Source organism: Tympanuchus pallidicinctus, unplaced genomic scaffold (assembly GCF_026119805.1).
Source record: "Tympanuchus pallidicinctus isolate F22 unplaced genomic scaffold, pur_lepc_1.0 scaffold28, whole genome shotgun sequence".
In the NCBI taxonomy this organism is placed as follows: Eukaryota; Metazoa; Chordata; class Aves; order Galliformes; family Phasianidae; genus Tympanuchus; species Tympanuchus pallidicinctus.
In genome coordinates, this window is record NW_026294745.1 from 2,253,754 (window position 1) to 2,274,064 (window position 20,311).

At 46.2% G+C, this 20,311-nt stretch overlaps 1 protein-coding gene across 16 annotated transcripts in view; it reads right to left on the reverse strand.

Annotated features, from left to right (window-relative positions):
* The window catches only part of PITPNM2 (phosphatidylinositol transfer protein membrane associated 2), a 114,233-nt gene that overhangs the window by 74,266 nt on the left and 19,656 nt on the right, over window positions 1-20,311 (reverse strand). The window contains exon 1 of one of the 16 annotated variants that reach the window (XM_052691346.1): window positions 16,379-16,478. The exons of 12 other annotated variants lie outside the window; for them this stretch is intronic. The gene's annotated coding sequence lies outside the window, so the exon portion shown is untranslated. Of the gene's footprint in view, window positions 1-508; window positions 708-4,422; window positions 4,544-4,624; window positions 4,646-16,378; window positions 16,479-20,311 lie in introns of those variants that run through there. 3 more of the 16 variants (XM_052691348.1, XM_052691345.1, XM_052691344.1) reach the window with 3 other exon arrangements.

Consider the following 20,311-nt stretch of genomic DNA (forward strand, 5'->3'; position numbering starts at 1 on the left):
TCTTAGCCAACTTGGCAGAAAATAGACAAGCTGCAAAGCTAACCTAAAAATACCAGTCTTGCTAATTACAAGAAAGAAAAGCAGAGCAATAAGCAATGGCAGCACTAGCAATCCATACTTTCAGTGACACCATGCTAACAATTTTTTTCCCCTAAATACGCAGCAGTTTCTGAAAGACTACCTCTGATGCTCAGGTGTGCAAATCATGCAACTGAGACAAGCTAAACTCATTTCAGACTGATGACTTATGGCTTCATCTGGATGATTTACTCATGTTTGTCCTCTTCTATCACTCTTTAGCACAGCGCTAACAAGTTTTCATGTTCTGGAAGTCAACTGCTCCCAAGAGGCAGCTTGGTAAAGCTCCCAGAAGTGAGCAGGGCACCAAGCCGTCGTGGCATGAAGAAATCTTGGAGGAAGATCAAGGAAAAAATAGAAATAAAAAAGACGCGTTGCCACTGCCTGATTGCCATTGCCAATGGATCATCAGCTCCATAATCCATCTTACCTGGTGTGGGTCTGAAAGCAGTACAGTGCAGGCTTCAAGGTATGCCAACAGCTCACACAAGCAGTCACTTTATATCAATCCCTGCCTCCTCAGGCATAGGTTAATTTTTCTTCTTCCAGCGAGGCTAAAGAGGAAAAGAGGACACTGGCAGGCTTAGAAAATGGGCAAGCTGTTCTCAAAGCCAGGTGCTTCCATCCAGGGCCGAGCGCTGCCTGGGCCCCAGCAGCATCCTGCTGACAGCAGTAACAGCAGTCAAAGGATTGCATGGAGATCAAGGCATACAGGCAAACTCATTAAGGCAACGGTCACATTTAAGACAACCAGAGCTGCTTCTCAAAGTGCTGAAGTCAGCCAGAATCTTTATTTAGGACTGAAGTGCAGTAGCTTTCCTCTGAATAGGAGATAACATGGAAACTATTCTTGTGGAGTTTATTTTGAGTTGAAAATATTTTCCAGTTTCATGTTGACAAGATTGTAGCCACACTGCGTTACAGAGCAATGCCTGAATTTGCAAGGCCTGACACAGCGAGAAGCAGAGAAAGCCACATTTTCCCCTTCAAACAGCTTGTTATTGCAAGAATCCTTACATTTTCAAAACAATGTCATGTCATTCTTCAGCACAAAAGGGCCCCAAAACCCAGACCACAGCTATGCCGTCCATCATGCCAGGCAAGCTGCAGTAATAAGATTAGCCAAACAGTCATAAACTGACAGTATCTGGAGGAGAAGGAAGTAATTTCCTCCTATTCCTCTTCCTGGCAATCACCTCCAAGATTTTCCAAACATCTGAGCAGCATCAGCCTTCCCAGCTCTTCTCAGCACTGAGCTCCTCTGGGATTTGAGGCAAATTCCTTCAGCCCCGCTGGCAGCGCTGGGTTAGCCTGTCACATTTACTGCTTGTTAAAACAATGTGGTGAAAGTGTGCACTGACGCCTCCTGTCCTGTTCACACCTCCTGTGATGCCTTCAGAGAGCACATGGGTACAGGAACCCCCGGGGAGGCTGCTCCACATCTCACCCAAAGCAACGTGCTTTGGTGCAGCTCTGACTCAATCTAAGGAGGGCTGAAAGAAATGCCGTTAGTTTTTATTTTAAAATGCAGTCAGCTCTGGTTAGAGAGATAAGAATGCTGCCCCAGCCCCCTCCAACGTTTCAGCACCAGTTCTGCAAAAGGTGGCAGAGACAAACAGTAGAAATGCCCTTCCTGCCTCTTCCACTCCCAAACCAACAGCCTCAGCCTGCACCATGCATGGTGACCACAGTGACCATCCTCAAACCTGCCCAGCAATGTTGGCTTGGGTCTCTTCAGCTTCTCAGCTCCAGCAGATTCAGCATCTGGTTTGGGTTGCAGTTTCTGGAGCTGGCACCCTGGTGCCCGTGGCTTTAGGCATTCCGAATGTCAAACACCCTCTGCCTCTTTCCCAAATGATGATTCAAGCACAAATTTAGCACGAGCTAAGCAATACAGAGTGACTGTGTTGCAGTCATGAGGGTTACAACACACCACCCAAACCCATGACATTTCCATAGAAACCACAGCATGAAAGAAAAAAGCCTAAAAAAGCTGACAAGAGAAGAAACACATGGTGAAGTAAGTCACTCTGGAGGGAAGTAATGCACGTGTGCAGGATCCTCCCTAACTACTTGGCAGGCTGGCGTTCAGAGGTAACCATTCATGTCCAACCCCATGCCAACAAAACCTCAAGACCCACCTGCCAGCACTCCACACACACCCCTAAATGAAGGGTGGTGATTAAGAGCAATGTCATGCTTTGTTCAGTATGCCAGTAATTTTCTCCAAGTTTCAGTCCTTGAGGTTATGTGATGGCAATGAGCATATTTACCCCTGGGGATATCTCTGAAGGACAACTCCTCAACTCGCTACAAGCACCATTCCCTGCTGCCTACTGAGATGTTCTTAGGTCATGTAGAGCCTTGCAGAATTAATTAAACAAATGAATACTGGAATATGCAAGAGAAGCAATTCATTCTTTTGGTCAAGCAACCTCCCTGCTCAGAGTAGGAAAACAAACACCAAAAACCACCTCATGGTAAGGGTATGCATTTTCAGCTGTAAACTAGTAAGACACTTCCAGCAAAAAAGAGCTTAAGTATGTTCCATTACACACTTGCCTGCTCCAGAGAAATGTTAAGTGACATCAAGGGAAAAAAAAAAAATGAAAAAGGAAAAGAAAATCAGTCAAGAGTGCAACGGCTGTTAAATAATTCAGGATGCTCTGCTCTTGCTCTGGAAAACCAGTCACATTCCAGTGCGTGACAGAAGCAAGCTGGCTCTATGGAGAATGACACAAATGGGCACAAAGGAGGCTGCTTGCTCCAAACTCAGTGAGGTGCCCGCTGCATCTCCAAGCCCTCTCCAGACAGAGGGATGGCAGTCACTGCTTGCTTGGTGCTGAGCTCAATCGACTGCATGTCACACAACCTTCTCAGAAAAGCCAGAAATCAAAGCTAAGCCAAATTCCATGAGGTTTGAAAGCAAATCTGGACGTGAATATTTTTCAGGTCAGAGATGTTGGCTCAGGCTCATTTGCTCAAAGAACAAGATTGTAGCATCACTGTCACTGGGACCATGCAGCAATCCTCACGACAAACCCCCTCTCCATGCAAAAGCAAGCTGGCTTACTACAAAACAACATGAGGCTGCCTGCAGCACGCAGGGAGCAGCTGTTCCATCAGCACACCTCTGCCAAGCATCCCCTGCCCCAGGCACACATGCACTCACATCCTACGCTGCTCCCAAGCCTTCCCTGCTTACCTTCCCCAAGCCAACAACGTGCAGCAGCCATCAAATGGGAGCAAGAATGTGATGCGTGCATCTCACTCTCCTGTTATGGTTGCGATGCTCCAAGCTGATTGCCCCTGAGTTTCCCTTTCGTAAGCCAAAGCTTCACCATGTAACCCTTCATAGGTAACAGCACAGGACTTTCTGCTTAGGAAAAAGCATGACTGATTTTTGAGATTTGAAAAATACTTTAGCCCGATGGATATGTATTACCTGGAATTAGATCCTAACAGTATAGTCCAGCTACCACTCCATCAGAAGCAGAGCTGGATACTAACAAGTCAATACATTAAATGCTTTATCTTGTTAGCAGTTTTACAGCTATTTAATAATGAGTTCTGGTAACTGCTGCCTGTGGATGTTTATTATTGCAAGAGAACCTTTAAAAAAAGATCTGTGTAATGGCATAACCTTTCCTTTCAGCTGCATAAAAACTCCACACTTCGATCTATATCATCATCAGCAAGAAACTAAAAAAAGCTCAGCAGAAGCTATAAAATACAGCAAATTACCTCCTGAAAACGGCTCTGCTGCCACTATATTTTACAGAAATTCTATTTTAAATTCACACACAAAGAAAAAATTAAGTATAAGGCAGCTCTAGCCAGGAGACAGCAAATACGTTGCGTTCACTGACATGCAGGATAATAAAAGCAGAACGGTAAACTACAACGTGACCTTTAAGGGTCAGTCACATTTTCCATGTGTTGTTAAATATCACTTGCGGGGGGGGAGAAAGGGGGGAAATCAACTCATAAAGAAAACATAATAAAATACGCTTTGTTTACTGGAGGTAATCACTGAGACATTGTTATGTCACAAATCAGAGCAAACCTCCCATGATTTAGCTGAGCAAGAAGAAAGGTCAGCGGCACTCTGCAGATATTTGGCGCTTAGAAGTTTTTACATAACCCAGAGTTTGCACCCCAGAAATCAGCAAGGCACTTCCCCTGCACAAATAGCATGCATTCCTCCCTCCCCGAGCACGGAGGCACTGAAGGGCACAGCAGCTGCGTTCACAGAGCACAAGAAGAGCGTAAGCACTGCTTTAGCCAATAAAAACAAAACTCAAAACAAACGCTATGAACACAAACCCAATCTGGACCACAAACCTGCTGCTCAGGGAACAAGCCAAGCCACGCGTCCTTCAGCTTTACTCATCTTCCTGAGCAAAAAGGCTTGAGAGGGTGCTGCCACCAGGCCCCCAGCCCTTCCGCATCTCACGCCGGGAGGAAGTCCAACGTTTATCAAGAACAACTGGTGATTACAATTCCACCTTAAAAACAAACAGGCCTGAAATTTAGATAAACTTACCACGGCTCCATTCAGCACCACGTGACTTGCCAAAAAACAGGAGCAAACAAAGAAAGAAGAGGCTTTGCTTTTTCTGGCTGCTCACTTCACAAAAGCCTGGAACATCTGCAGGAGTTGCCCAGCAGGGCATACCTATTTCCCATTCCCAGGCAGATTTTGGAGCTCTGCTCAGCCAGAGGGCTCCAATGCAGGCTGGGCAGGCAAGAGGGAAGGAGCCAGGCCACGGGAAGGGATTATTGGGATGCTGGAATCCTTAAACCCCCATCCCCACGTTTGGCCTGGAGTCCACTCCATTTACTCCCAGTTTGGATGGATAGCAGAGACGTTTCTAATCTAAAGATGCTCTCTGATGAAAGAGCTCAGTATTTGATACTGGGGAAAAACTTAACTTTAAACAAGCAAGCCAAAGTTTCACCTATTCTCATTTCTTTAGCTATGCCATGTGAGATTACCTCCACTGCATGTTTCCCTACACGAGTCAAAAATTCAGAAGTATCCTTTATTTAGAGCCAAAACAGAGTTTTAAGACAAAACTAAATACAGCAGCACTGCACTTCTCTGTGAACAGCTGGCTTTTTCAGGATGGCTTTTTCCAGGGATTTCTGTTTAACAGCACACTTTTTTCTTTTTACCTTTCTACCAGCTTCTCTAGAAGGAAGCAAGTCTCTGTGACTAATCCTTTGCTTTGCCAGCTGACAGAATCCATTACATTACCACATCGTAGCTGAAAAAAATAAGATCAAAATGACAATTTATTCCAGGGAGGTGCAAATGTGGGCACAGGAGGCTCCTGCCTCCCTGCTCCCATTGCTGGGGCCCATGAGCCCAGGCTGCCCTGCACTGAGGGGCACGGTGATGCACACAGAGCAGAAAGAGAGGAAAGTGCCATGGAGAAAGAGGAACTGCTGAAGTGCCCTGAGGTCCCCAGTGCCCAGATATCACAGCTAAGCCAGAGGGAATATGGAAGCAAACAGATGCAAGTGCTCCCACAAACCTGAAGCTTCCAGACAAGAAATTACCAGTAATTACTAATAATGTAATTTTCATGGAGCACTCATTGTGAACCAGCTCTGTCCTCACAACAAAGAGGAACAACAAAAGCCACAAACAGTTACCAAATTAGCTTATTACCATCCCTGGAATTTTTTAAACCTTTGTAACCATCCAAATTGGTCTGAATGCACAAACACGATTACAGTAAAGAGGCACAGCTATTTTCTGGGCAGGGCACGTACATCACAGCACCGCAGGCAGCAGGCACGGCAGCTGCTGCTCACCCTGCTGCGGCCACTCCATGAGCTCATGGGGCTGCTGCTGCAGCATCAGGTGCTTCCCCAGCAAAGCAAAGCGAGCCCCAAAGAGCAGAGAAGTGGGCTTTAATGGAAGAGCACCTCTCAAGTCAGAGGATGTCTCACGAGCAAGAAGAGCACAATGTGGGCTGACTGCACGATCCTCTGCAATTCAGCAGTGCCCTTCTGTGCAGAGGACAAGTGTCTTAAAAGCAGTCTGCCCTCAAGTTCATGCTTTGTGGCTGCAGTGTGCGTTTTGTTTTCTTTCTCCATTTACTTTAGGTAGTGATATGAATGGCAGGTTGCCCTCCTTTAACAACTGCCAGTTGTGCTGCTGAGAAAGTCCTTGCACCACAGCAATACTGATCTCAAACTAAAAGATGAAGCATGGTCACAGGTAGTGCTTGAGCAGGGAGCAGAGCTTCCAGCAGCTTCATCCTACGCTAACCAGGTCCGGTGCTGCGCAGTCACACTTGCTTAAGGCATTTATGTGCAGTGGAACAAGAGATTTTCCACGGTGACAGATACTTTGTACAGCTGTCCAACCTAAAATCCCCAGTAGATTCAGCCCATCCTCATACTTTTTCATATTCTGAAGGGTTAGTTGTTCTTTCGCATTAAGCAAAGCTGTGTTCAAATGTTTGTTTGCAATAGAGGAGGGAGACACATTGGGAGGATGCAAGCTGTGTCTGAAGAGCCAAATTTCCGACAGATGGGTCAAGAGCAGCAGCAGTGTTCACAAAAACACATGCATCTTTACATACTTAGCGTTGCCATTTGGAAAATATCACTAAAACAACAGTTTACAGCAAGGGAAAAAGGGGCCATTTTCACAACAGGTGTCAGAATGCACTTCTCTCAAATCTCTCCTGTAGATGCTATAGATGGATGGCTCCTTGGGCAGGGAAAAGGTCAGCATTACTAATGAAGCTCTACTGTACCTACTGACAGTACCAGAAATAGCATGCAGAGACAAATACCTTAATTACAGCATGACCACCACATGTATGGGCTGTAAGTGACATTTCAAAGTGGAGCTGCTGCTCTGGCCCTATGCTGTGCTCCCTGTGCACATGAGGAGTGTGTTTCTCCTCTGCCAGGGCAAGGCAGAATTTACCTACCGTGTCCACAGGGTGTGAAAGCACGGAACAAACAGCTTCCATTAAAACAAAGAAGTGACAGGGTTTGGTCTGTGTCCCTGATGGGAAGCAGGTGGGATGACCAAGGAACACTGATGTTGAGGAGCCAGTGTTCAACAAGACCACAGTGCAAGAACTTGTGTTTAATATACAGATCACCACAATTTACTGCTCTCATCACATACCACCTTCTGCAGCAAAGTCAGAAAAACAGCAGCTCTGCAGAACTCTGCAAGGCAGGCAGGCAGGAATGGTAGAAACAAAGAGCTGCTGCTGGATTTACTAAACTGTGTCACAGAAAGAGCTACAGATGCCTTATCATCACTGAAATGTTACAGAGATAACACACATGTGCGTTAGCTGCCTCCTGGAAACACAGTTAAGGGCACTTCTGTGCTTAATCTGCACTGAAACCAGTGCATCAAATCTTTTATGCTAACAAATTTGTAGGTATTTGTAGGTATCCAAAAAAAAAATATAAAAAAAAAAATAAATAGAGAGCTTCAGCATTACCAGCACCGATTTGGAAAGGTCCTGCCCTCAGCAAGCTTTCCCTAGCCCTTCCTTCAAGATGGTAAAAATACATTATTTTCCTCAAATAGGGCCAGAGCAACCCAGGAATTGTTACAAGCAGGACATAAGTAATGAGTTGGCCAAACTCCTTATGCCACTGCCACTTAAAATACTGCCCTAAACAGGCTGTCTGGTAACAGTAATTAAATAAGCAACAACACTGTACTCTGGTGACCTTTCAGTTGAAGGATTGGGAAGTGCTTAGAGATGCCTTCAATGTACAGGTGGCGCAGCTCAGTTCACACATCCATGTCCAGAGGAGCATCACACAGGTTAACAAGCACTCCTGCCTTCTCCCTTACAGCTCAGGGATACAGAGGAACATGAAGAGCAGTGCTGACAGCTGGCAGAGCAAATACTTACAGGAGGGCTGCAATAAGAGGAGGAAGGGTGCTAGAGAGAATTGTGTCAAAGACACAGCCAGTCCTACAGAACTCCAGCAACAATCCTTGGTGCGCCCACATGCAGAAGGACCAGCCTGCTGCAAAGCAGCAAGCAAGGCAACAGGGGGGTAACTCAGTCAGAAAGCTGATTACAGAGGAAAACAAATTCTATCACAGGTGCCCTAAATGTTTCTAAATGTCACACTACTAAAAGGGCCTCTCCAGCAGCAGAATTTGGGAGATCACCCCAAGCACCTGGCTGAGCTCAGTTCTGCATGGCACCCTGCAGAATCACCCCAGCCTGGGCCAGCAAGCAAAGAGCTGACAAGCAGAGAAGACGTTCTCTTCATCAAGCATTCAACAGGGTCAGCTGCTCCTGATTGTTATTCCAAGTGCTTGGTCCTTCAACTACTTGCTATTTATGCACATTGTTCATCTGAACGCGCTTCATACTTGTAAGCATTCACAAAGCTTCAGATAAGACTTGGCGTATTCATAAATGGCAGAGCTCAAACAGAGAAAGACCTCAGCATTAGTCAGAGCTATTGAGAGAAGGGAAATTACATAGCAGGTACATAGAGAAAGCCTGAGCGTGTGTTCTACGTATTAAAATGGAATTGACATCTCTTCAAAGTCTTGCTGGTTGGGTTTTTCATGGTTTGGAGGATTTCTTTGGCTTTAGTGTTTGAAAGCCATTATCCAGAAGGCTGCAGTTGTAAAGCGAAAATTCATACAAATAAATGATCAAACTGTTGTCATGGTGGGGAAGGCCCGGGGTAGGGGGGAGATGCTTCTGTTAAGATTCTTCCCTTGCAACCAGGTGGGGAAGGCAGGTGGGTTTTGTGCCAAAACCAGAACTCCCCCCCTCACCACCCCCCACCTCCCTTTAAAGAAACCCTATTCACCACCAGCCCAGACTGAAAGCAGCCTCAGCACAGCTTCTACAACCCCCCACAACACAAACTGATCTACCTAGCACACTGTTCTGCATCGTAGGCACTTTTCTTCCAAAAGTGCATACTCTCAATTTTCAACCGTTGTTTTATACGGACACAATAACCTCTCTTCAGGCTAAAAACCACATCAAGTAGTTGCAGGCTGAAGAACATGCAGGAGCAGCAAAACCAAGCTAGCGTTTCTGACACGGCTGTGCTGGTGAGTCATCAATTAACTCCCGCTTGTCAGCTCCTGCAAAGGCAGAGGGCAGCTGGGGATGGCAGACCCTGGGCTGAGGTGGCAGCCATCCTGGAGAAGGCCGAGATACAAACGCCTTTCTTCCCTCCAACAAAAGCAGGAAGCGATCAGAGGGGAACTTCAAGTGACAACATCCTTCCCTGCAGCTGCCATCTCAACCACTATTTTCACTGTGAATGCTGCATCCCAACCCCAGCAGTGCATCAACCCATCAGTTCCAACCCTCCAGGTAAGCTGTTCTTCCACCATGAGAAGTCTGGACTGCCTGCCGTCCTGGCAGAGGGTCCCCCTGTAGTGCTGATCTGTGCTCAGAGAAGCCCAGGGCCCCGCTGTGCCAAGGCAATACAAAAGGCAGCATGCTTCAAGCTGGGGCACAAGTGTTGTAAGGGACTTCTTCACTCCATTCATCCTTCACTGAAATCCTCTTGATCAGAACATAGGGGAAAATGAGGGATGTATTTGCATTTAATGGCAGGGACCGCATAGTAATTTGCAGTCTCTATACCCAGTCTCACAAGAACAGCTTGTACCGAATGCGTGTTTTAGTTTCATTGTTGCTTTGGAGTTTTTCTTTCCTAAAGCAACTCACTGAGTCCTTCCCATGCTTTTGTCCTCTCCCCCACCACGAACTCTGTTAGAGCAAAGTTCTGCAGAATAGAATAATCTGTCCCCCACTGCACCCAGCCAGAACAGACTATTTTCCCTAAAGGAAACAGCATTTAAATATAATAGTAATCTTTCACAAATAGGAGCTAAGAAAGCTGGCAATCAACAGCACAAAAACAAGAAGTCAGCAGGGTCATTTCTTTCAGCTAAAATCATGTTTCATATAGCTAAAAACAGCTTCCACACTCCCCCCTTACCTTACAAATTTAGCTCAGCCAAATGAGACCCAACACAGGGAACAGAGCTGGTTCCTTGGACAGCACAGCTTTCTAGGAGGGATCAATGCAAAGTGTTCAGGCGTCCCACTAAAAGTGTAGCAACCTTGTGATGTTTGAGTGGCTTAAAATGCCTCTGGGAAACAGCCCTGAGTTCATTGGCGATCCAGTGTGTCACTGGAAAACTCTGTTTCCAGTGCTTAGAAGCTTGTGGCTCTAGGAAAATTTAAGTTATGGGAAAGATATTTGAGCAACAAAACCTTGCATCGCGCAACCTGAGTTTTCCCATTGCTAATTATCAAAAGCCTATGTTGGCAAGGAGCACCACATGCTTATCCAAGGGATTCAATCAGAGACTGCTCATCTTGCACATTCTGAAAGGGCAATCCCTTCTGCCTCACCTGTCTTCTGTTATATTTAAATACATTAATATTTTAATCTTCTAAAAGCACCAGTAATTTATCTCTTCTTTAAAAATAAATTAGGTGGGGGATGCAATCATCAAGAAGCATTTTAATGCAGACAGACACACTTCAACACCCCTAAAGCACCGAGGGTCAGACCTGGAGTCACAGAGGATGTGCAATTCCGGATGCCCACATGGATACCCTTCAAAAGGAGCCCAGCTTTATAGGGTTAAACCAAAGCCAGTTCCTAAATTCTTGAGGAGGCAGGGGAGCAAACTTCTACCACTTCCATGAAATATTTCCTTCCATGTTTCACAATAAAAGAGATAAATAATAATAATGATGATAGAAGAGACATAAAGAGACAGACAGACATCTGGGTTATGTTCTAGAAGTAATTAGAAGCCTGACAACGGGACAGAATAATGTCAAACAAATTACGAGCAATGTGTTTTCATTCACAGGGTAACAAGTCAACAGGCAGTCGGTTAATTTTAAGACTGATTATGTACCAACTCTTTAAATAAAATAAACACACTCACATACACGGAAAGCAACAGGGAGTCCAAACACACCATCGATTTCCCTTGGGGCAAGACTGAACATCTCAGCTGTATCTGGGAAATAACGAGCGAGCGTTGTAGGGGGTTTGTTTGTTCTGAAAGCAGTTGGCTTTGCTTTCAGGGTACCCAAGCCAACGGGCTTCATGCACCAGGCCGGGAGCTGCTGAGAACCCTCAGTATTCAAACATGCACAAGCTGCTCACACAAAGGCACTGTGGCACCAACTCCTGCTCAGTCCTGTCTGCAGTAACAACTCTGCGAAGGAAAGCTGCACAACCCCTGCCCACCTGGGGGATCTGCACAGATATCTGTGTCCTTCCATTTTTATTTCCCCATTTGGTTTCACCCTCCAGCCCCTTCATTCCTCTCTCCCATCAGAGTAGGAGATGCAGCCCCTCCAGCTGGCTGAGAACTGCACACTCCTGACCAGAGTAATTGTCAAACTGGGCAAGGATGATGGAAATAATATTTCTGTCCTAAACCAGATGGCTCTGACAAATGGATGGCAGAGTAAAAGAAGCTTCAGGACTCAGAACGTTGCCTGCACAGAGCAAAGGACAGAGCAGAGGAAACGGCAGCTCCAAGAATTCCACTGCAATCCCCTCCCTGAACTGCAAGGTCCCACTGGAGTTTTGTCAGGTGTAAGAGGACCTAAAGACAGTGACAGCAGTTCAAACCCAGGGCAAACCAAGGTCTGTTATGACAGAGCAAAGACTGCAGCCCCCACTGCAGTGCAGAGCTGAGCCCAGGTCCCCGGTCCAAGGAATCCACTCTGCTTTGAGCATCAGCACCTGCAGGGAGCAATTCACACCACGCGCCAGCCCCCCACCTCCAAGGCATTTGCTCCTTTTTTAAACAAACTTAATTCACCTGATAGCAGAGGGGGAAGCTGCGTAGCCTGGGAAGGAGCACTTGCAGAAAGCATCTTTTCCTTGTCTTGCAGCAGAAAGAGTTCCCTATCTGTTTGAATGATGGTGGCTTCACGGGAACACCAGTGCAGAGCCAAAAGACGACAGCCTTGACGTAAGCAAAGGGAAAAGCAAATAGAGACAGTGCTAAGAGCAAAGGCAGCAATGGGACACGGTGGTGGAGACACCAGGCTGCACGGAGAAACAATGCAGCAAGACAGAATGACAGATGAAGAAAAGAAAGGTTACAAAAGCAGAGCAGACTAGAAAGGCACTTATAGGATAATAATCCTTGCCTCTGTTTCTAATTATATCTGTAATACTTAAAGCTGAAAGGATTTTAGAAGGCCAATTTACTTTTTGTCCTCTGTGCCTCTGTCTGTTGGCGTTTGCCCCAAATGCCTGAAGACAAATGGTTAGACCAGCATCTGCTACCATTTGAGTGCAGCTGGGCTGAAGCTTCGCAGGGAGTTCTATGAGGTAGGGGGCTGCAGCAGGGCCAGGCACGGCCCAGGCAGAGCAGCAGGAAGCAGGGCTGGGCACATGCTGCACGGGCACCACACAGGTTGGGCATCCCCAACACCTGAAACAGCCTCGAGCTTTCTTCAGGATTTCACAAAGCAAAAAGCTTTGTTAGTGGAGGGCTGGCAACAGCTTCCTCTCCAGCTCAACATTCAAGCCTGGCTTGCTCTGCACTCTCTGATCAATACAGCACACAGGAAAGGGGAAAAAAGCCCCCTGAGAGATCAGAACCCCCCGGTGAGGGGGAGCCCCCACCAGAATACCTGTCCTCAAATCTGCTCAGGAAATGCAGAGCCCACCATGCCACTGCAGCAACATTGGGGGCCTTCTGGTAAAGACCTTAAATCAGATAACTACCAAGCAATGCTAGTCAGGCATCAACTCAAAATCCTGTAAAAATATATAAACCTATGTTTTTATACTACAGATGCTGTTTTGCATAGAACACTCTGAAGTCTGGTGAGCCCAACAGCAACAACCCCACAAAACCATGCCCAGATAGAAGCAGACCATTTGCTGATCTCTCTGTGCTCTCCAAGTCGTTCTTTCCATGTCACATTGACTGACTGATGCATCTCCAAGCTTACAGCTGTAAACAACTTCATTTAATTTAGATCCCTGAAGACAGAGCTACCTCAAACTACTGAAATGTAAAACAAACAGGAAATACTAGGTATCCAATTATCCACGTAGCTCTACAATTACAGTCTGTATCTCTATCTCTAGGGTGCTCTGCTGGAATGGAAGCCATCCTCAGCCATCTCCTTGGGAGTAGGAGCGCTTGGGTTTAACCCAGAGCATTGCTGCCTTAAAGAGATGCAGCACTGGGAATTCTACTGCCATATGCTTCGAGTCGTTGACCCAAATTTCAGAACACTGAAGCCTCTACCAACATTCAATCAGAACAAACTTGATAACTGAAAGAAGCATTTAACAATTTGGAAATGCACAAACATAATGAAAAATGCAGCAGCGCTGCCAGCGCACTCTGAGAATCACCACTGCCATCTGAAGGGAAGGGGAGCATCTCTCTGCTCACTGCTGCTGCATGATTCACCTGGAGCTCTGCTCATTAGCATTCTCTGCCAGGAAATAGCAGGAAGGGAAAGACTTTTGGAAAAGAAAAATAACACCAGAGATGTTGTTATAACAGTTCTGAATATTCCCAGTAATGCTTCAGATGCTGCAGTGAGAGATCTAAAGCAACAGCTTTTGGAAACAAGGTGGTAATATTTACCGTCATACCTTCCCCAGCTCAGTATGCTAAGCTGAGCAAAAGGAAAGCAGACGGCCTTGGAACGGTTAAACGTTTGGAGTTTTGTTGTATTCCTGATAAATCCATCAAAACAGAAAAACAGGCTGAGAAGCAGTCTGTGCAACGTAGCAGACCTTGTCCCACGGTAAAGATAAACACACTTTCGCAGAAGGACAAAACTGTTTCAACAGATTGAGCAGACATTCTTGAGATTTCTAAAATTATCTTTCTGACTGCAGACTGAAAAGGCTGAATCCCATGGCCAGAACGAGCAACAGAGCTTGGGACTCACCTCCCTCCAACGCAAAGCAGGAGCCCACCATCCCCACGCATGGCTTGGTATCTGGGGAACGGAGCCGTTCTTGGAAAGCGCTTTTCCAAGTGTTCATTTCTTACCCAGGAGCTGATGAATGAAGGCCTGACCTCTCTGCCAGCAGTCGGACCCCCAGGTGGGGATGGCTGAGAGGCAGTGCCCTTACATGAAAGCAGAACAGAGAGGGGAGCCCAGAGCCACTGCTGGGAGCCGCAGTGAAAAGCTTTGGCACTACTGCGCTGCACTTGCAATTATTTCAAGCAATCAGCTTTAGAAAAACACTAATAAATAAGGCTCATTACTCCTTTCGCATAACAGTACAACTTGTACTTAACCTTCCTGTCACTAAAGAAATATTACATTTAAGAAAGCATCACAGTATCAATTTAACAACTGAGCAAACAATACCTTCAGGCTGTTTGCCTGTTGACCTTTGATTTACAGCTACATTTTTGTCAGGGTGCTTTTTTTTTTTTTTTTTTTAATTAAGATGCTTATATCCTGAAGGGTAACAAAGTTCACTCTATTAAATTAACATCTGCTATAAATAATGTACTATCAGGGAATCATTTGCAAAGCCTCAAAAAAGAGCATTACAAATGCTCATCAACACCTGAAAACTGAACTCAGAGAGACCCGAGCAGGGCACAGGCTCTGCTGTGCTGACCTCAGTGGTAACAGAGTGCTGGCACAGTGCTGAGCTGCCAAGGCCTTTTTTGATTAAAATAAAGCCTCCTGGTGCCATCTTTCCCCTTCCCTGGACCCAGAGGGAGCTCTGCACGAGGCTCCTGGAGACTAACCCTGCCCTCCCTTCCTATCCCCAAGGTGGAAGAATCAAGTTCAGCAGTTTCTTACGCTGCACTGGAGTGGACATTGGGTCCCTCAGCATTGGATGAGCAGGAGCAGCATGTGCTCTGAGAACTGCTGTGAATCTCTGTAGCTTACTGCTGCCATGTGCAAGCACCCACCATCACTTCACCATTTGAAAAAAAGCAAAGGAAACAAAAGGAGAAATTACCCTCTAAAACAAGTCCTTTTATGTTTTTTTTTTAATATATATATACTAAGGCCTTCAGTGAAGAAATATAAAACACAATTGCAGCAAAAGCCTGGATTGCTGCTTCAGACTCTAATGGCTTCATAAGTGTAATTAAGGCTTCTTTCTGACTTCATAACTCTGCCATAACGCATTTACCAAAAGCGCTTTACCACAACGGACACATTCTCTCTTCCTGCATTATTCCAAAAGCTCTCTTTGGACGTTATCAGTAAATAAAATCCAACATGGTCCAATTAAAGAAAGCACATCATTTCTCTGTGGCTATTTCATTTAAATGCACTGCTATCACTTTTTTTTTTAAATGGAAAAGTAAGTTTTGAATAACAGTAACAAAAGCCCTGCACAGAACAGCTCCAGAATGTGCAGCATTTCTGTTGCTCAGAGCCATGGGAAGGAAGGAGCAGCGTTACTCTGGAGCTTTGTTTTAGCACAGGAGGAGGAGAGGTTCTGACAGCAGAGAGACTTCTGTCAAGTGCATTTGGCCTCACGTCAAGCCTCTGCCTTTGCAAATCGGACTGGGAGCCCTCGAATGGTGGCAGTGCATGACAGAACATGCACTATTTCTCCACTCCAATGGAAAGCAGAAAGGAATTGCAGTTCTCCTCCATCCCATTGCCTCCAATGGCTGCCAGGAGCGCGGCTCACGTGCACGCAGCCTCCCAGTAGTCCCAGCCCAAGCCAACTCCATTGCCTTGTGGCAAGGAGCACACAGCGCTGCTGCCAGCGGAGCTGCAGGGAAAGCACACATGTGCAGAGCTCACACTGTGTAATGACTGCTGCCAGAAGTGCAAATGCAAGTGGGGGAGTATTGGCATGAACTGCGCTGCATGGAGCGAAAAGCAGGGCTGGCAATATGGAGAATCCATAATATCTTCTGCACCTGGGTAGCTCAGGGCACTCGAGCCTGAATGCTCTTTAACTGGAGGGAGAGGAGGATAGGGAAGATGCAAAATACATATGACCCTCCTTGCCACTGTATTTCCCCCCAGAGATTTTGCATTAGCCAGCCTGCAGACAGGACAGCTTGAGAGATTAGGGAACACGTTACCTTTCCTTAAGCAAATGTAAAGATAATTTAAACTCAGATCTAACAGCAATTCTTCATCTTTGCCATATCCTTTTGCCACATCCTTTTTGCCACACACTTCTCCCCCATCTCTTTACCTTTACCCTAGAGAAAAACATGGCAGGTTAAGTACAGAATTGTTACTACTATTAGGCAAGCACTCAGGGCAGAACAACCACCCCCTCCCCTTGCACCCCTTACCAGTTACTGTGCTACTTGCTGCTGGGTGGGGGAACGTGTGCACTGAGAGCTCTGACTGCTCCTCACTACTGGCACAGCTGTGGGCAGGATTATTCTCATCAGAAGTCTTTGCAGCATAGCTCTGCTCCTCCAATTTTAGTATCTTATGCAAAAATCACCACCAGATTTCCCTAACAGCTTCTGAGAGATGCTGCAACGCAGCTGGGCAGCATGCAGACCTGCTCTTGGGGTTCTGTCCCCAGGCTGTAGGAAGGGGTTGGACCCATCCAGCAGCCCTCTAGAGACCCTGGACAAGTGCACTAGGACTGACTGCTGCTAACTGTAAGCATAATTTAAACACAGACATGCACTTCACCCAAGCTGCTCTATCCACTACATGGGAAGAAGCAGCACCAAACTCTACGTAAATAAAAAAAATTCTACATACAGCATTACCCAGGGGCTTTTCTTGAAGCCACCATCCAGAAGCAGACTGCCAGGCTTTCATGCAATAACACACTGCTGCAACAAAACCATGTCCTGGTGCCAACGAGCTCTTAGCTACAAACAGCTTTTTTAAATAAGGTGGAAAAGTGCACTGATTTCCACCCTCCAGTCAGCACTTCCCAAAAGAAGCCAGCCTACAAATATCAGCAGCAAATCTTCCCCACCAGGGAGACAGAAGAATAAAAGAATTTGGACCATACAAACAAATCCTTCACCTTGGGAGGAAGTTGTGACGGGCCATCGTGCCGCCTGATGTCTGTACGTGCTCCATTAACCGCCTGCAGAAGCGGAAAGGAACAAATGCTGAACAGGTAAGATGCATTCAAGGCTTTTAGCCCTCATTTAGCTTTATTGATAGTAACAATTGCTTTATTTAGTTAGCTGTACTTATACTAAGTATAACAGGCCCAAAGGCTCCTGGCAAAGCATCGCTGGGGCAGCTGGCTCAGCTGCCATCATGCTGTGCCAGGTATTCCCTTCCTGAATCACCTATTCTTGGCATATCCCAGGAAAAAAAGAAAACAAAAAAAATCAGGAATAAAGATTCCTCTCACTTCCCCAAGCTCCTGACAGTTCCTACCTATTCAGGCTGCTCTCTGTCAGCACCATGTTGCTGCCAGCACAGATTTCTTGGCCAGTGCCCTGCTCAGAGCATCTCTCCAGGCAGCCAGCCCACTTTCTAGTTCAGGCAGAGTAGAAACCCAGCAGAGCCATCGGCAGCACCACGTAGGTTTCTATCCAGAGCTCAGTTCCTCTGGAGAATCCCCTGATTTGAGGCTTTCAAAGCCCAGAGCACATCAGGACAAAAGGACACACCAGCTCTCCCAGGTCAGCTCAGATGTTCCAGCTGCAGGTGGTGATGGAGCACACTGCGTACCTGGGTGCTGTGTTTGCCACACACACCAGTTTGCAAAGATTCCCATAGAGAAGATCCCATTAACAGCTTGACTGCAGCAAAGTGGCACGGCGAGACACCCAAGGAAACAAACTCAGCCCTAGCTGCCTTCCTTCTGCACAGCTGATTAACACTGTGGTCTGGAGAAGCAGCTCAGACAAAGCTGGAGGAGCTCCCTGCATCCCTGGGGGGGCAGCAGCATTGAAGTTGGGCAAAGAGCAGGTAAGGCAGTAAACACCATTTTTTCCTCAAGCAAAGCTCAGCCCCAGAAAGCCTGGTAACTATTTTTTCCCCCACTGTCCTTCAAATGCATAAGCTGATTCCTCATAAAAAGTATACCAAGAATAAAGGAACTAATTCTCCAATAAAGTTTTATCGCTTCCTACATGCAGCCCTCAGAGGAGGACCAGCACAGCTTCGCAGGCAGCTATAGAAGGGCTGACGTTATGCTGCACCTACCTGACAGCCAAACAAAATCCCTGCTGATATGCTTGCAACTGGAAGCATTAAACATAATCAAGATATGTTTAGCCCCAAACCAGAAAAGCAAAGAAAATACTTCATCTTGCTGGTAAGCCGATGAGCTTAACCCTTGAGCTCCTGAGAGCATGTAAAACCCTCAGGACTCACTTGGAAGGAAACACAGGCTGCTCTGCAGTGTGGGTTTGTACAGGATGGGAGGGAAGTCCCAATGAACAGCCATCCAGGGGTACACAGACAGCACAGCTCCATTTCAGGGCCTAGCTATGAACACAAAAGAAGAAATCAGAAGGGTTTCCGCCCCACATCCACAGGGCACTTTATGCAAAGTAAGGCACAGCGCTTTACTTACACAGAAATATTCTCTTCAGCATGCATCACTTAGCTATCCATTACCAACCCCAAAACAACAGGGCACAGGAGACTACTCTAATGAACAGCATGAGCAGGAAATACAGAGATGTGGAGCAAGATTCAAAGCACAAATGATTCAGGCACTTCTGTGTTTTACAGGAGGTCATTCCCTGGGCGTTTATACTTCATTTATCAAATTACAATTGAATTGGTGCAGTCATCCTGATTCGAGAAACCATCACGCTTCTTTTCCCTTCAAAAGGGGAAATAAACCCTTGATTTTTAAAGCAGTTAGTGCAGAGGATCCCAGAGCCTCCCCTGGCCATGCATGCAGCCAGCTGCTTGCCCACAGGCAGCCTTTCTGCCCAGCGCGGCACAAAGCCAGCACCCAGCTCTGCACCTCGCCAAGCCAATTACACCTTAATGAGGGGGATTTTATAGCCTGTATTTTTCTACTGCTCTCCCTGTCATCATAAACATCCTAGTGTTTGCTCACAAGTTGTTCCATTAGAAACAAATGTGCTGCCCTCCACGGCAGCGGAATTTCAGCAGGAAAGCATGAGAAGTGTGGTGCTGCTTTGCCAGCCACCTGCACACCTCCCCCTTTAATTCAAACCCAGAGGCACGTTACAATCACATTATTCCAACTAAATCAAATTATTTTCCCCTGTTCCAAGACATAAAACAACCGCGTTATTATAGCCATAGACACCGTGATTTAATATTTGAACAAAAAACACACGCAATGATAGGAGCATATTAAGCAGCAAGGCACTTCATTACAGCTGGAACCCGCATTTACGATCCCCCAAACCAAAGATGGTCTTGAGAATGATCCTCCCAAGTGCGTTCAAAAGAACAACTTCATCACATAACGTTCAACACGGAGCTTTAAAACACACCACTCACCTTCTGTTTTTTCCAGGGTGAAGAAAAGCTCCTCGATAATCAATCATTTAACACACCAGTGCAAGCAGCTTATTTAGGAAATGGGATTTGCAATGCAAAAAGTGAAGCCTGAAACATTACCTTCGTGCTCGGCCGTTCCCCACGCCGTGCCATGGCAGCCCCCCACCTGCCCAGCTTGCCCATGGCACTGTACCACTAGGAGCCACCAGAGCTGCAGGCCGCATGGAGCTGCTCATCAACTAAAGTGCTCTGGGCACTCAGCTACAGCCCAAACTAGTTCTTCGCCAAGGCTGAGGACAATATGTTATTAACTGGAGTTTAATTATATCCACAAACATATTTCTAGCTGAGGCACACAACCGTGGCTCTGTAGATTTGTTTGTTCTTCTAGCGGTCCCATTAAGAAATTAGTTCTGTGTTCAGTTTCACAACCCAGCACACACGTTTATCTGGTACTAACCTCACTCCTGCTTTGTTTCCACAGAAATTTTACTGGTTCCATATTAATTAAATTAAGTCAGAAACAGACAATGCTTCACAAAGGACCCTCTAATCAGTGGCTATTAAGGGCGGGCTGCAATACAGCATTTATGCAAAATGGGGAAGATTGTTTTCGAAAGACAAAGCACAGCTTCCAAGAGCAAACTACTGCCTCCCCACCTATCAAGTGCAAAATTTAAGATGATTTTCATTATTACATTTGCGATGCTTCGGATTAGGTGAGGTTGACTTCCAGCAAGTCTCATTCCCTGTAGTAAGAAGAACTGAGCTACTTCTACCATACAATGTATTCTTTTAGGAGAAAAGCT